Source organism: Sus scrofa, chromosome 8, assembly GCF_000003025.6.
Source record: "Sus scrofa isolate TJ Tabasco breed Duroc chromosome 8, Sscrofa11.1, whole genome shotgun sequence".
Lineage (NCBI taxonomy): Eukaryota > Metazoa > Chordata > Mammalia > Artiodactyla > Suidae > Sus > Sus scrofa.
In genome coordinates, this window is record NC_010450.4 from 11,500,634 (window position 1) to 11,517,993 (window position 17,360).

Genomic DNA, 17,360 nt, shown 5'->3' on the forward strand with positions numbered 1-17,360 from the left:
TGCCATAACGGGAGCTCCGTCTGGCTCATTTTCATACTGCAAAGCTCCCAGCTCAAAAGTTACTTCTTCAGAGATGACTTCTGGGACAGCTCCGTCTAAGTCATCCTGTCCCCTGAATTACCCTGTTTGTGTACATACTGTCATGTACTTGTTTTCTGTCTCCCCCGGAGAAGTGGGATCTTGAGTGTCTTGTTCACAGCTGGACCTCTGAAGCTTGAAGAGTCCCTGGCTCATAGCCAGTGCTCAACCCATATGTTCAAATAAATGGAAGGTTGTGGCAGAGGATGGCTTTTGATGTTTTCAGTTGGTCCCCAGGGAATACATGACTTGAAACTGCTGCAATTTTTGTCCCTTAACTTTAGCTTTAACTTCCCTAGAAGGCAGTATTTATAAACTTGGACTCAATAGAGTAAAATCTTGATTCACATTCCAACCCCAGCTTACTGACCATGTGTCATTAATTTAACCCCTTTGTTCCTCTTTCTGTCCTATCAGCCATAAAAACCATAGTTATTACTCAAAGGCTTTGAGTGAGGAAGGAATGAAAAAACCATGTAGGAGTTCCCGTCGTGGTGCAGCAGAAATGAATCCAACTAGGAACCATGAGGTTGCGGGTTCGATCCCTGGCCTCGCTCAGTGGGTTAAGGATCCAGCGTTGCTGTGAGCTGTGGTGTACGTCACAGACGTGGCTCGGATCTGGTGTGTTGCTGTGGCTGTGGTGTAGGCTGGCAGCTGTAGCTCCGATTCGACCCCTAGCCTGGGAACCTCCATATGCCGTGGGTGCGACTCTGAAAAAAAAAAAAAAGTAAAACATAAACATAGGGACGTGGAAAACACTAAATATGAACTGCCGTCTCCATCATCATAATCACTACTATCATATGAAGGTTACTAGCATCATTGATAAAATGTCACTGCATTAAAATTAGCCATAACTAGAAAAGAGACAAGCCTAACAGCCAAAAGCTTGGAGAAGAAACTACTTCAGAAGTTTCTAGGGGAGTTCCCGTCGTGGCACAGTGGTTAACGTATCCGACTAGGAACCATGAGGTTTCGGGTTTGATCCCTGGCCTTGCTCGGTGGGTTGAGGATCCAGTGTTGCTGTGAGCTGTGGTGTAGGTCGCAGACTCGGCTCGGATCTGGCGCTGCTGTGGTTCTGGCGTAGGCCGGCGGCTACAGCTCCGATTAGACCCCTAGGCTGGGAACCTCCACGTGCCGCAGGTGCGGCCCTAAAAAGACAAAAAGCCAAAAAAGAAAAAAATAAGTTATTTTGGATATTTTTCTTTGAAAAGATTCTGTGTAATTCAAGTATATATAAACAGCTTAGATAAAGATTATCAAGACAAACAATTTCAATGGAGTCCACATTCAGAGTAATAGTCCAAGTCTCCTAATTACTGTCCTAAATTTGTATGAAAAGTGAGTCTATACAGAAATTTGTAGCCACAGCCTGAAATAGTTCCGGCAGCTCCTTTATATCTTTGAAATTAAAGTGGAAAATAAATGAATAACTTGCACCTACCTCTCTTAGAATTAACCTCCCTCCATGCATACTTTGCTATGATCAAGTTTAACATTGTAACTGCTGCAACTTCAGAGATGGGAGCTGTGGAGAGAGTGTGATGGCTTTTGTATTCTTACCAGTCTGGCACGAGGTCTCCTGATCTCAGTACGGGATGCCTGGAATCCGGGAGCAAAGCTGGGTGTGATGATTAAACAGCATATGCAACTCAGCAGTAATGAACCTGACTAGTATCCATGAGGATGCGGGTTCAATCCCTGGCCTGGCTCAGTGGCTTAAGGATCCTGCATTGCCGTGAACTGTGGTGTAGGTCGAAGATGTGGCTCATATCTGGCGTTGCTGTGGCTGTGGTGTAGGCAGGCAGCTGCAGCAGCTCTGATTTGACCCTAACCCGGGACTTCCATATGCTGGATGTGTGGCCCTAAAAAGCACCCCCTTGTCCCCCCAAAAAAGCAGTGTATCTAACTGCCCTCCAGCTGCAGTGAAGCCCTGGACCCAGGGGACCCAGGGACCACCTCTGGTGGCGAAGTCATTGGAAGAGCTGGCTGTGGCTTCTTATGTCAGATAATCAGTTTAAGTGATTCAGGGTTTCATTCCCCATCAGTGTTTGTGGGGAATGAAAGATGCTACGATCACCCACGAACAAGCCTTACACTGAGGACAGGGAGTAGTTATTTTCTCTGCTCTCTCAGAGAAAATGCTGTGTTCTTAGGAACTGTACCATGCATGGGCAATCAGCAAATACTTCTTGCATACTTGCTTGCCATGTGACATGCTATGATGCCAGAAAATCTCTTGTCAGAACCTCCCCGAACTTAAAAGCACCCAGGAATGCCCTTCATGGATAGATTTTCCAATGATTAAATATATTTCTAAGTCACGGGCTTACTGTAAGTGTTGGGTTTATCTAAACCATCTGTCGTTCTTAAATGGTGTCACAAAGTTGTCACTTTTGACTTTTCATTTTTCAAATCAACTCCCACAGGAGTTTGTTCACCTCTCAAAAAATTGGCTCCTGAAATGTAATCCTCTGGTGGCAGCTTTCTAAAGTCACATGGTTCAAGTATTATGGCAAAAATCATAGGCACACTTGTTTGAGATAAGAGCATCTTTTTCTAAGCTTTAAAAAAAAATCCGAATGAATTTTCTTTAGTAAAAGAGAAAAGCACATGCAATCTCTAGCAAACTTATAAATTCATATTTCAGAACGAAACATTTATTAAAGCAACTTTTTATTTTTTAAGGTAAAAGAAATCTGTAACCTATCATTGGTACCTTTTCTTTTTGTTATTTGGTGTGTATTTTTAATAGCAATTGCAGGGTTTTTTTCTAGCAAGGTCATGGGCTCCAATCATTGATAACCCACAGTTTTATAGTTTTGGCAATGGTGTATCCAACTTTGTGCCATTTCTACTGAAAAAAAAAGAAGGCAAAGGCAAACACTATGTAACCTAAGAAGCACAGGACAAATTGGGAGAAACATTTGCAATTCACGCTGCAGACAAATGGAAGCTAAGTGAATGGTCAGAGCAAGACCCTGTTTAGAACACTTTCAAGGCCTTCTGGGATCTGGTCCTGGCCTCATCTCTCCCCATCCCTCTCTCCCTGACCTTGACCCTCCAGCTATCCTGAGCCACTCGAGCCTGGCTATTCCATGACTCTGCTGTGCCTCTGCTAAGAGCACCCATTCCCCTTCCTTCTTGCCTGCTTAACATTTAAGGCCTCGTTCACGTGTTATCGCTTTGGGGCAGCTTTTCTCAAAGACCCATTCTTTCCTACCTCTACCCCAAGCCGACCTTGGTACCTTCCTCTATCCTCCTAATCGACACCATCCACATCCCGTGGGAAAAAATGCCCTGGTGGTGCCAGAGAGCGCTTCCTCTCATTCTCCCTGCTACTCTGTATCTTGATGACTTTCAGCCAATTACTTAATTGTGCTGTTCCCGTTTTCTCTTCTCCAGAATGAGGGTCATAATTTTATTTTGCATGATGGCCATGCAGGTCAAATGGGATTATATGTGTAAAGCATGATTCACAATGTCTGACTCTAAATAGATGTTTGAAAAGCATTCCTCCAGTTGTGCATTTTACAGGAGCAGTCTCTCTGCTCTTGTCCCTGCTATAGCACGTCTATTCCCTCCATCAAAGCTATCCGTTTACATGCTTTGTTCTCCATGGAGGGACCAGCTTCCATCATCTCTGCATCTCCTGTCCTGGGAGCAGTGCGTGCCTCTTCTTAGGCACCTGGAGGTAGTTATTGAAATCAACTAATAAACTATAAAATGTATACACTATTTCATATTATATGTAATACCCAAGGTTAGCCATAAAATTTGCAGTGATGATAACATACATTTGCAAGCTTTTCAGTTGGATCGGGAGCTCTGGCATATTTTTAAGCTCTATTCCTTCCTTCATTCTTCATTATCAAAGAGTATCCTTATTTACCAATGCTCCCACTTAAACAAAGAATGTGTTACTTACTGGATTAGTTGAAACGTTCATCAGAAATGTACCTGTGTTCCCTCCCTTTGATGAATTTGACCTATAATTTGATTATATAAGAAAACATCTCGGCAGGGGCTCCCTGAAGAGACAGGAAAGAACACGGGAGATGAGGAAAAGAAACAGCTGATGGTAAGGAACTCAGCAGGGTACAGGGACGGGGTGGTGTTGTGAATAAAAAAAAAAAAAAAAAAGAACATTTTCATCTAACATGAGAAAGGAGAGAAAAACAGCTGCATTTATACAAGATACTATGATTTGCTTCCATTTATGGGCATAATAGGAAAAAAAATAACTTGAACATTGGGGTTAAAATTGGGTTGAATTGAAAAGAAATCCAGCTGGATAAAATGGCAGAATCTAAACTGCAATGTAAGGTACCCTCGAAATGGCATGAGGCATGTGAGGAAAATGGCCCTACTTTGGGATGGGTGATTGCTCTGTGACCTGGCAGAGACTGGGGTGCATATTCATTTAAACTTCCTGATTTCCAGTCTATTAGAGTTCACGGAGACCTCGGTTTTGCAGGTCTCACTCTGCACGAAGTAAGTGGAAGGCTGGACTGGTATTCTGCGCCCATCTACAGCAGAGGATGGATTAGTATTTCCGAATCTCCGTTCTGCAGTGGACCCGTATCAACTGAAGCCCTCCCCCCAATCTACTCCACCACCATGCTGTCACTCAACCCATCTTTACTGGCTCAGCACGTGGTACCACAATTCCTCAACAGGCACCACCCTTCATTCCTTCTTTGCTCTCAACTTCCTTATCCAGTCCATTAGCAAGTGCTGTCCATTTCATCTCCTAAATATGTTCCAACTCTGGATGCATCTCTCTTCCTCCCCCAAACCACCAGTCCAAGCTCCCAACATATATCCTAATTGGTCTCTCTGCTTCCCCTCATGCCTTTTTCATACACAATCTCCTAACAGCAGCCAGAAGGAACTCTTAAAACGGAAGTGATTTTCAGTGGCTTGAAAACCAAGCCTCTTTCCTTGGCTTGACCAGCCCTACATCGTGTGACTCATGCCTTCAATGCCAACCCCTTCTCCTCTGCTCTCCTGCTCATCCAGCACAGTCTAGCCACTGACCTTTGTTCAAAGTGTTCATCCAGCCATGCAAGTTCTATTCATCAGTGGCCACAGGGTCCCCAGTGCTTTATCAGCCAACATCGGTGGGATCCCCAAAGCCTCGGGGTCCATGGACATACAATCCCAGGGTGTCCAACCTTGACCTCCATTGTCCTGACCTCCCTGGTCCCCCCACAGAAGTGGTACCTTTGCCTGAAACACCTGTCCCTCCCTCTCCATCCTTTCTTTGCTGGATTGGTAAAATGAGATAAATCCAAAGGTCCCATTTTCTTCCTTTTAGAGGCTCAGTAAGCACCTGGCATACTCGGGGTGACAGCTCAACACCTGCGGCTGTGGGTCCGGTCCAGCTGTGTCTGTGGGATAACGATGCTGGGGATTGTATGCCCTGGACTACTTCTTCACATTTAACAGCCCCCCCAACCCTTAAGAAGCCCATGTCGTACGCTGACAATGTATGGCATTAGGGTATGTACCTGGTAACTGAAGTCATCTCATTCTCTCACTGGAATATAAACTCCATGAGGGAAGGGAGTTAATCTGGTTCATTTACCCCCGCCTTCTGCTCACCTGCTTGCATGGCATTCAAGAGCACTGGATCTGGCACCCAAGAGCCTGTGCAGAATCTTAGTGTTAAAATGCACCAGATGTGTCAATTCAACAAAGCTATTCAAATCCCTGTGCCCCCCTTACCCTCTGTAAAATGGGGGAAATACCAGGTTTATGAGGATTAAACAAGCTCATATACATCAAGCATTTGTAGGATAGTACCAGACACTTAGGATTTCCCATATGAGTCTGGATTGTCCTTTTTATGATAGATGCTCAATCAGTGTGGGCTGGAAGAATGAATGAAGTGTGTAGGTGCCAGCTCAGACATCACCTTTTCAGGGAGGCTTTCCCTGAAACCCAGCTAAAGCAGGTTCTTCCTCCCCCACTACAGGTGAACACTCCAAAGGCCAGCCCCTCTTTGTTTCACTGGAGCAACTTCACCCAGTGCCCAGCACATGGTGTAGCCTAAGGTTAAGTACTTAATGAAAGAATGCAGTGCAAATGCGGAAAGATCTCTGCAGTGTGTCCAGTTGTCTTGTGTTCCGGAAATGCAGGGCACTGGAGGTCAAGGTCAGATACCCTGGGATCATATGCACATGGACCACAAGGCTTTGGGGGCCCCAATACGGTTGGTAAGAGAGTTTGGGCGACTCAGATGCCAATGAATAATAGAACTGATAAATTTTAATGTCCATGCATCCGCCCTACAAATCAGAACAGTATCATGTGTGGCTAAGGTCCTGGTTTTTGGAATCAGAAATGGTTGTAAATCTTGGCTCTGCCACCTACTGGCCATGTGACCTAAGGCAAATAAATGCCTTGGCATTTTTGAGCCTCAGTTTCTCTGTCTGTGAGATGAATTACCACAGGTGTGATGAATTGTTGCAAGAATTAAACCAGAGGATGCATGTGATTTGTTTAGAATATGCACCATTGAATTCTTACATCTACCTCAACTCCCCTCTGGAACTCCACTAAACTGAAGAGAAAGGAATAAAAGAGAAGAAGGGAGAAGTGGGAAGGGAGAAAACAGTGTATGAGAACTGGCAACATGCTGTTAGAGTATGTGGAGAGGGGCAAATGACACAAGGTGGAGGAGGCAGTGCCCAGGTGCCCACAGAGAGGGATGAGGGTGCAAAGCCAGCTTGTGTTTACCCCACAGAATCCAAGAAAACCTGGGCCTTTGGAAACACCATGAACCGCTGAATGCCATAGGTGCACAAGACTAAAATCAAAGGAATTGATTGAAAGTCTGACACAGGATGGTACGGTCTCAGGACCCCCACCCTCACCCCCTATCTCTTGCTGCCAGGAAACAGCCCCTCCTCCCTTCTCCATGGGACTGGAGGCTCAGTGCTGGCCCTTGAGGATGCCAGTCGGGGCGGAGTGGGGTGGAGTGAAGGAGGGAGGCACCAGGTTGAAATAAGAAGCCTTTAGTGAAAGTCTACAGACTGAATGGTGCAGCACTGCAACCTTCCCCCCGTTCCTGCTCCCTGACCTGCTTCCAGATCTTCACCAGCCAAGAGTATGTCAGTCTCCTCCCATGGCCACCAACACATGCATCACCAGATTTTTCTTTGGAGAAATGGAATTGCTCAAGGGAAGATGGCTACAGATATTGACACCCTGACTTTGTAGAGCCTCCCCAGTGGAAAACCCACTTTTCCTCTAATCCACTTGAGTGGGCTCACCAGCACAAGGTTCCCATGCATGACCTAGTGCCTCCTTCTCAAATATGAAGTATCACTCGATACTTGAAAAATCTGAGAAAGATGCTGACATGAAAGACAGAGGTAAAGTAAGAGCAAAAGGGGGAATTCCCTTTGTGGCTCAGTGGGTTACAAACCCAACTAGTATCCATGAAGATGCAGGTTCAATCCCTGGCCTCGCTCAGTGGGTTAAGGATCTGGTGTGGCCATGAGCTGTGGTGTAGTTTGCAAACTCAGCTTGGATCCTGCATTGCTGTGGCTATGGTGTAGGCCAGTATCTGCAGCTCCAATTCAGCCCTTAGCCTGAGAACTTCCATATGCTGCAGGTTCAGCCCTAAAATGCAAAAACAAAGAAACAAAAAATTAAGAGGAAGCCTAGAAGAAAGACAACAAGATAACAAAAGAACACTTAGAAATTCTATTACTGATATATTCAGGGAAATAAAGCAAGATAATGAATCCATGTAAAAGAACAGAGGGACATAAGGAGCAATAGGAAAAAATAAGTCTTCAATTTAAAAAACATAGTAATTAGAATGAAAAATTAAATAGAAAGAGCAGCAGAAATGTAAAAAAGAAATCTTTCAAAAACTAGAGCTTAAATCAAAGAAGTGAATGTTAGAACTGAAGAGAGAAGAAAAATTAGAAAACCAATCTAAGGACCCTAATATCCAGCTAATGGGAATCCAGGGAGTGAGGAGAAGAAAAATTGGAGGAAATTATCAAAGAAATAGTACAGAGATATTTCTCAGATAGAAAGATGTTACGCTAGATTGAGGACCCCTCCCTGCCCCAGCATCATCATCACAGTGATTGAAAAGAGGGCGCTTCATCAAGAAATTTTAGACTACCAGTGAGAACAAGAAGGATTCAAGTTTTTAGATGAAAAACAAGTCAATACAAATCAATTAAGTTCAGAACCTCATCAGAAAATAGCATAGCGTCACAAGATGCCAGAAGACAGAGCAATGTCCTCGAGATTCTGAAAGAAAATTATCTTCCACATGTAATTCTCTATTAAGGCTGCTTTCAGTCAAGCCCCAGGGTAAACTAAAGCCATTGCGAGATGAGAAAGGATTAAGAATTTTTACCTCCCCCACACCCATTCTGATGAGGCTATTGGAAGATGTATTTTAGCAAAAAGAGGAGTAAAGCAAGAGATAGGATAATATAGAGTCCAAGGAACAGAGAAGTCAACAGAGGAGCAGAGACAGGAAGGTTCAAGTCCCAGCTGTAGCCCAGTTTTGGGGTCAACTCGTCCAGGCCCGAGTTTCAGCTACAGCCGAGGGAAGGGGCAGCCAGGCAGAGCCCAGGACACCTTAGGAGCTGAAGAGGCAGAGGGGGTCCCAGGAAGCCCAGGAATTTCAGGTACTCAGGGTAGAGTACTGGAGAGTTACAGGGGGTCTCTTGAGCACCCAGTTGTGTAGAGACCAATGCATACCTGGGAGGACACTCTTCAAGACCAGGGAAAGAACTGCCCAAATGATGAGAGAGAGCAGTGTCCAGAACTTATACAGAAATGGAATTATTCCCGTTCCCAACAGCCCAAGCAGAAAATCTCATAGTTCACAAGGCATTTGTGAATACCCATTTTGACTCAATAGTGGGGAAAAATTAATCCTATCTGTGATGCAATCCAAACTATCGGGTTTGTAAAGAAGCAACAAAATATGACCCCTCATTAGGAGAGATGTCCATCAATAGCAACTGATCCAGAAATAGCACAGATGTTGGGGTTAGTATATAAAACATTAAAAGTTATGACATCTGGGAGTTCCTTGGTGGGGCAGTGAGTTAAGGATCTGGCATTGTCACTGCTGTGGCTCTGGTTGCTGCTGTGACACAGGTTTGATCCCTGGCTGGAGAACTTCTGCATTTTGTAGGCAAGGACAAAAATAAAAAGTTATGACATCTGTAAATTCCTTGTTTAAAGATGCCAGAGAAAAGACTGAATGTAGTAAGGAGAGCCATAGAAGAGATTTTTAAAAGACCCAATCAAAATTCTAGAGATGAAAATGATAATGTCCAAGACAGAAAACACACTGGGCAGGACTAACAGCAGGTTAGACATGGCACCAGCCGTCCTCAAGATTCCCTTGATTATGTATGGCTACAAGATAATTGTAAAATCCCGGAGAAAGCAGTTCTTCTATCTTCATTCTCATTTATAATCAACACTGGACTTTCCTATTGACAGTGCCTGTGAGTTAATTAAGAAATAATTTGGCATTGATGGTAAGAAACCTGGCACATCCTTCATCAAAAATAGACTCGTTTCGAGCCATAGGGATAAACGCTTCTTGCTTGATGAAACTAGATGGTTGACTCACGAGGATCTGGGACCTAGCAACAGTGAGGAGCAGTTTACCTCTCACCGTGCAAGGAAAAGGGGAGGAGGGGTACCAGGACCTTAGAAGGCATAGCTGTAGGGATAGAGGCACCTGTCAGAGTGAGGGCCCGCACTATTCCTTGTTGACTTGCCTGTCCCTGCCCATCTCTTTGCAAATATTCCCTTTATTATCCTCTCCTTAACTTACCCAACTTGAGTATACTCTCTGCTTTCTGCTGATATGGACAGCGGTCACGTCTCATCTGTAACTAGGTCCTCAATATTCAGAATCAAGCCTGCACCCAGCACTCAGTTCCTGTTTGTTTATAGGATGAGTATTAAATAGTCTATGATAAAACATTACAAAAGCTGCTCCCTTTTGTAATGTCATGGGGGGTGGTCATGGGATGTTATAGCTGGACCTGATCTTCAACATTCTCCAGCCATGACCCATTCTTTTCTCCAAGAGAAATTCTAGTGTGGGGTGTGAGCGGGCTGAGAGTGTGACAGAGTGGGTTGAAGAAAGACTTTGGAACACATGGACTCGGGTTTGGCTCCTAGAGCTGCCATTTGGGCTTGGTGACTTGGGCATAGTCAGTTTTGTCAACTGCAAAGTGAAGAAGATATTAACTATGTCACTGAGCTGTTGAGAAGATTGGATGAGTGGCTGCATCTGAATTCCCTGGCATAGACTGTGGCACTTGGCACTTGACAGCCGTTACTATGAACCCAGATGTCCTGACTTCTGGCTGAGGCTGCATATTTTACTCCATCTGAGGTGAACGGAAGGTAGTTCAGCAGGTAGAAAGGGCTTGAGGTGCCCTGGCTCCTGCTGTGAACTTTCTTGCCGTTAGTCTGTGTTAAGAGGCCAAGGAGTTCTTGCAGTAGGTTCTCAGCCTTGTTCTTTTCCAGACTCTGGATGTCTGTGGCTTTTCCTCTTACAAGTTGTCTCTACGTTTGCTTTGATACTGAAATTCTTTAGTCAAACCCATCTTATAGAGGACAGAAAAAAAGGGGGAAATGTAGTTTGGGGAGCTGGACACTTGTTCCCTGAATCACCTTTCCTAATCTCAGGTCTCTTGGGAAAATTCTTCCCAAGGAGTATGCTCCATGCAGCAAAGGTCCTGTCTAGTGGAGCCTCCAGCAAGCTCTTATTTCAAGGATAGAGTTTGTGGGTCTGCAATCCTAATCCAGCAAATCTCTTGATATTGCAAACATTTCCTCAAGTCCTATTTCCTTCCCACGTATTTTAGAGCTTGCAAACTCAGATATAATGAATGGAGCCATGAGAGTGAACAATCACTCAACAGCATAAGTTATTTTAATGGGCCCATCACTTGAAACTAAACTTCCACCATCTGTTCTACCCTTTAACTGCAAATGCAAAAAGAAAGCCATTCCCAATGGCATCATAAAAAGTTAGATGTAAGTGATTTAAATGCATGTTTTTGTTCTGTATTCAGTGCAATATAGATCTGAAGGAAGGCTCATATTGGATTTATTTTGTTATGGCAAAATCAAAATTCAGAGTAGGAGAGTTTCTTTGTTCACAAAAAAAAGTAGCTTTTTAGTTAGCATGGGGTATGTTCTACCATGTTATTCATTCATTCATTCACTCATTCAGTCTCCCCCCACCCCACACACAAAATATTTATGGAATGCCACTCCGTGCCTGGCCATATACTAGATGCTGGGGAGGTAGAAGTTAACCGATAATTAGCAAGACCCTGGCACCGCAAAGGAAAATAAAACAGAGTATTTCACATACATAAACATGAAAGTCATGTAAAAACTCAAACATAAATTTTGTATTCTGCTTCAGAATGGTAATGTGATGGGGTGGGAAGAGGTTTGCGATGAACCAGATCTTGGTTTTAAATTCCCAGCTCCCCACAATGTGACCTTTCAGACTCTGTTTCCTTATCTAACATTTGTTTCATATCTGACCCCGTTTCCTCATCTGGAAAATGGAAACAGTATCTTCCTCATGGGTCTCCTGTGATTGAGTGAATTATGTATGCAAAACTGCTCCCCTAGGGCATGGCTTGTTTTGGTGGGACTCTGTTAATTCTCCTAATTTTCAATTTGTGTGGGGTTTTTTTTGGTTTGTTTTTAACAGCCGCATGTGTGGCAGATGGACGCTCCTGGGCTAGGGGTTAAAATCGGAGCTGCAGCTGAGGTCTACACTACGGCAACACTGGATCCCGGTAGCATCTTTGACCTACACCTCACCTTGTGGCAACGCTGGACCCTTAACCCACTGAGCGAGGCCAGGGATCGAACCCACAACCTCACAGAGACAGCATTGGGTACTTAACCCACTGAGCCACAATGGGAACTTAGTGGGTTTTTAAAATATATTTTGGAAAATTACTTTTCAGACATAAAATGATAGACTCATGGAACATTAGAAGATGAAATGGTCTAAGATGTACAGCGCTTCTTTGCCTTCGGTGTTCCCTATTTAATAGGCACTCTAATTTAATCCCAGAAAGCATCAGCAACTAGCTCATAGTCTTGCAGTTTGCAGTGGTTTCTAGAACATTCTGTTGTGCACGCATCAATTAAAAAATTGAGCATGTACTCCCCATATATACGTACGTTTAAATTTGTATATTGAACGTGTCTATTTGAAATACATGAATTATTACATTAACATACTGTACGTGTACACATTATGAAAAGGTATGTAATAGAAAAGCAAGGTCATGTTGAAGTAAATAATAGTTGTTCTTGCCTTCGCTGTGATGTTTTATACCATGTCTAAGGCATGCATTCGAGTCTCTTGGGGCACATTATATACTCAGGGGAAGTTACTTATTAGTATGAATTTTTTTAAAAGTTCAACCCTTTTCAAATTTTTTGAGGGTTTTGACTGTCTTCATTATTTCTGTCTTGTGATGGGGTTAACTCTTAGGAGAAGCATCACCTCTGCCAATATCTTGTTTTTCGCCTGTATTGTGCTCTCAAATTGCACGCCTTTGCAGGAATATTTTAGACCTTTCTCCATTTTGTGATGATCGTTTGGTTCAAAGTGGACAATAAAAGGCCCAAGTCCTCTTATCCAGGTGCATGCGATTATGCTGACTATGGATGCATGTGCGAGGAAGATGCTGCTGTCTCTTGTTCATCTGGAACTTGTCCTCGAGGGTTCTCTGTGGACATTATGTGACCCTCTAACCTAAGAGTCAAAGGAAGATGGGAGAGCCAATCTGTATATCAAATACCAGTAAAGCTTTTCTTATTTTAAAAAGATAAACAAGTCAGTAACTGCCCGAATATTTGCTTCCTCCACCCTAAAGGCTGATCTTGCTCACTTCACTTTGCAGGCCATCCTGTTCATGGAAGATGAAGGGCTAGGGTCTGAGTCTACTGATTTCCCAGTTTTTTTTTTTTTTTTTTTTTTTTAACAAACTATAAAGGAGTTCATAAGAAAATTTTTATTTTATTGTAATATAACATATGTTTATAGAACTGTACGTCTAGCAAGGGTGTACTTTCTTGAATTTTCCCACAATGAACCCACCTAAACCACTATGAAGATCAAGAGCTAGGCCCTGCCTGACACCCCTCTGTACTCTTGAGCTTCCTACTTCCCAAAGAACCCCTATTTTGACTTCTAACTCCACAAATTAGTTTAAATTTTATATAAAGAGAATGATACCGTATGAATTATTTGAGACCGATTTTTTTGGTTGTTGTTTAAGATAATGTTTGTTCAGATTTCTCTGTGTTGGTAAATATGTGGTAGTTTGTTCATCTTCTTTGCTACGCAGTGTTCATTGTGTATGCATGTTACCATTTACCTATCATTCTGAATGGAGGGATATTGGAGTTATTTCTAGTGTTTGGCTATTATGAAAGATGTTCCAATGAGCAACTCCTATACATTTGGTGCATATATGCCTGTATCTCCATGAGGTATCTATTTAGGAAATGCATGCGGCAGTGGGGTTGCTGAGTCATGGAGGAGACATATGTTGAGCTTTACTAGGTAGAGCATATGTATATCAATCATCTGTTATTTCAATAGTGCTGAGGTGCTGCTAATCTAAGGTGGACTCAGCTGGACTTGGTTCCAAGCTGGACACTGGGTTCAGATCTGCTCCTTGTATGTCCCATCCTTCTTGGATCAGAGGTCCCTCGAGGCACATTCATCTTAAGGTTCAACCAAGCTTCTTCTCAAGGCTGGAACCAAAATGATATGCCTAACTGCAAAAGCACATTTTCAAGTTTCTGCTCACAGGAATGTCCTCTAGCATCCCAGTGGATAATACAAGTCGCATGGTCGAAACCAGGGAGGGGGGAAAGCCACTCCACCCTTCACGAGGTCTTGGTTAGTGTGTGGATATATAAGAAATTCTTCATTTCTTATTCCGAAATGAAGAATTCAAATCCGTAATTCAGTTAACCATATAATCCACCAAAATGTATCAACCCAATGTACACTGCAAACGATAGTTTTTGAAAGTTCCCATTACTCTACATTTTCAGCATTTGGTATATTTTCGGTCTTTTTTTTTTGGCTTTTTACCTTTTCTAGGGCCACTCCCGCAGCATATGGAGGTTCCCAGGCTAGGGATCTGCGACCTACACCACAGCTCACGGCAACACCGGATCCTTAACCCATTGAGCGAGGCCAGGGATGGAACCTGCAACCTCACGGTTCCTAGTCAGATTCGTTAACCACTGCGCCACAATGGGAACTCCCTATTTTCAGTCTTTTACAGTCATTCAATTTCTATCTCCCTAATGATTTGAGAAGCTGAGTACCTTTTCATGTGTTTACTGGCCTTTTCTAAAGTGCTTGCTCCAGTCATTTACCCATTAAAAAGCTTAGGTGGCCAGTCTTTTTTCTTATTTATTCATAAGACATATTCCGAAACGACCCTTAGGTTGGTTAGCTTTTCTGCTCTGTGTCTTGTCTTTTCACTTTTTTAATGGTTGTCTTTGGACGAACAAACATTTTTAAGGTACATACAGTCCGATGTATCAACCTTTGTGATTCTTGTGTGTCCCGCTTAATAAACCTTTGTCAGTCCTGAGTTGATGAAAATATTCTCCTGTGTTTTCTTTTAAAAGCTTTATTGTTCTCCTGTTCATATGTAGATCTGCAGTCTCTCTGGAATCGATTTGCAGGTATTTTGTGATAGAAGGGTTCAGATTCATGAGGCTCTCTAACAGACCCAAATACCATTTATTCAAAGGCCATCTTTTCCTCTGCCTTGCCATTCCCATTTTAAGTGCCTATTATGTGCGCTGCATTCCTGGGCCCTCTATCCCATTCCATTGGCCTATTTGTCTATCTAATGTCAATACTATGCTGTCTAATTACTGTCGCCTCTTCATATATCTTCATATCTGACACCATAAATCCTCCAGCTTTGTTCTCCTTCAAGACTGCCTTGACGTTTCGTGACCCTATGTTTCCATTTAAAATGTTTAAAGCAGCTTGTCAATTTTTATAGCAATCCTCCCGGAATATTGATGAAAATCACAACGATTAACTTGTAGAGAATTAATCATTACATTTTTCAATCCATGAACATAATGTATTCCTCCACTTTTTAGGACTTTAAAAAAATGCTTTATTCAGAGTTCTCTCTGTGGCTCAGTGGTAACAAACCTGATTAGTATCCATGAGGATGAGGGTTTGATCCCTGGCCTCGCTGAGTGGGTTAAGGATCCAGCCATTGCCATGAGCTGTGGTGTAGGTTGAAGACGCCACTTGGATCCCGAGTTGCTGTGGCTGTGGCTGTGGCCAGCAGCTGCAGCTCTAATTCGACCCCTAGCCTGGAAACGTCCATATGCTGTGAGTGCAGCCCTAAAAAGACAAAAAAAAAGATTTATCCAATAGGTCTTTTGCAATCTGAATTAGCTAAAATTTCCCCAAGTTCTGGTTCCCTTTTTTTTTTTTTTTTTTTTTTTTTTTTGTCTTTTTAGGGCCTTACCCACAGCATATGAAGGTTACCAGGCTAGGGGTGAAATCGGAGCTGTAGCCACTGGCCTATGCCACAGCTGCAGTGATGCCAGATCCAAGCTGCATCTGTGGCCTATACCACAACTCATGATAATGCCGGATCCTTAACCCACTGAGTGGGGCCAGGGATCGAACCTGTGTCCTCATGGATACTAGTCGGATTCGCTTCTGATGAGCCATGATGGGAACTCCAAGTTCTGGTTCCTTTGTGCTTAACTGCTCTTCAACCTATCTCTTTCCTTTATCATTCCTGGTACTATAGAAACAAGAAGAGACCAGACCTTACCTCAACACTTCAGTTGAAATCTCCTCAACTAAATACCCAAGTTCTTTGTTTGCAAGTTTTTCTTTATATATAACTTCAGGACACAGTTTAGCTACCCTTTCTGTCACTGTAGAAAAAGGACCATCTTGGGAGGTCCCGTCGTGGCGCAGCAGAAACAAGTCCTCCTAGGAACCATGAGGATGCGGGTTCCATCCCTGGCCTCTCTCAGTGGGTTAAGGATCCAGCACTGCCTGAGCTGTGGTATAGGTTGCAGACGTGGCTAGGATCCTGCGTTGCTGTGGCTGTGGCTGTGGCTGTGGCTGTGGCGGGCAGTTGCAGCTCTGATTCAACCTCGAGCCTGGGAACCTCCACATGCCACCCTGAAAAGCAAACCAAACAAAACAAAACACCAAAAAAACCCCAAAGCACCCTCTTTCCTTTGGTTTCCAATAATTGATTCCTCATTTTCTTCTGTCCCCCCGGACAGTGCCTTAAACATCATATTTCTGCCCACCATCTGTCTGTTCGTGATGACTTTGACATTCTCCAATAAGATTTTGTTTTCTCTGTTGTGACCCTCTCTTCCGTCTGAGCCCCCACTAACACAGTCATTAACTTCAGCATTTCTGCTGACTATTTTCAAGGCAGTTTAGGCTTTTTCTGTCATACTCATCAAATTTTTCATCCTCTGCCTTCCCAATTCTAAAAGTACACTCACATTAAAAAAATTTTTTTTTTCTGCTTCGGTGGCACTCCACTTCCAGACACCAACATTTAAATTAACTTCCTATGGCTGCTGTGACCAAAACTACAACAAGTTCCGTGGCTTAGAACAACATAGATTTATTATCTTGTAGCTACAGAGGTTTGAAGTTCAAAACGGGTCTCATTGGGAGTTGAGTTCTTTATCTATGGTGGCTCAGTGGGTAAAGAACCAGACATTATTTCTGTGAGGGCGTGGGTTCAATCCTTGGTCTCATGCAGTGGGTTATGGACCAGGCATTGCCACAAGCTGTTGTGTAAGTCACAGGTGCAACTTGGATCCAGTGTTGCTGTGACTCCGGTGTAGGCCTGCAGCTACAGCTCCAATTTGAAACCTGGCCTGGGAAATTCCATATGCTGTGGGTGTGGCCATAAAAACAAACAAACAAAGCAAAAACGGGTGTTACTGCGCTACAGTCAAGGCACTGACAAGGCTTGTTTCTTTTGGATACTCTAGGGAAAAATCCTTTCCAGCTTCTAGTGATTTCTCACAGTCTTTGTTCCTTGGCCTCTCTTTTCCTTTTCAAGCCCATGATGGCCAGCAAGTCTTTCTCCTGTTACAGCACCGAGACTTTGACTCCACATCGAAGGACCCGTGGAACATAATCTAGGACCATCTCTTTACTTTCAAGACAGCTGATTAGCAAT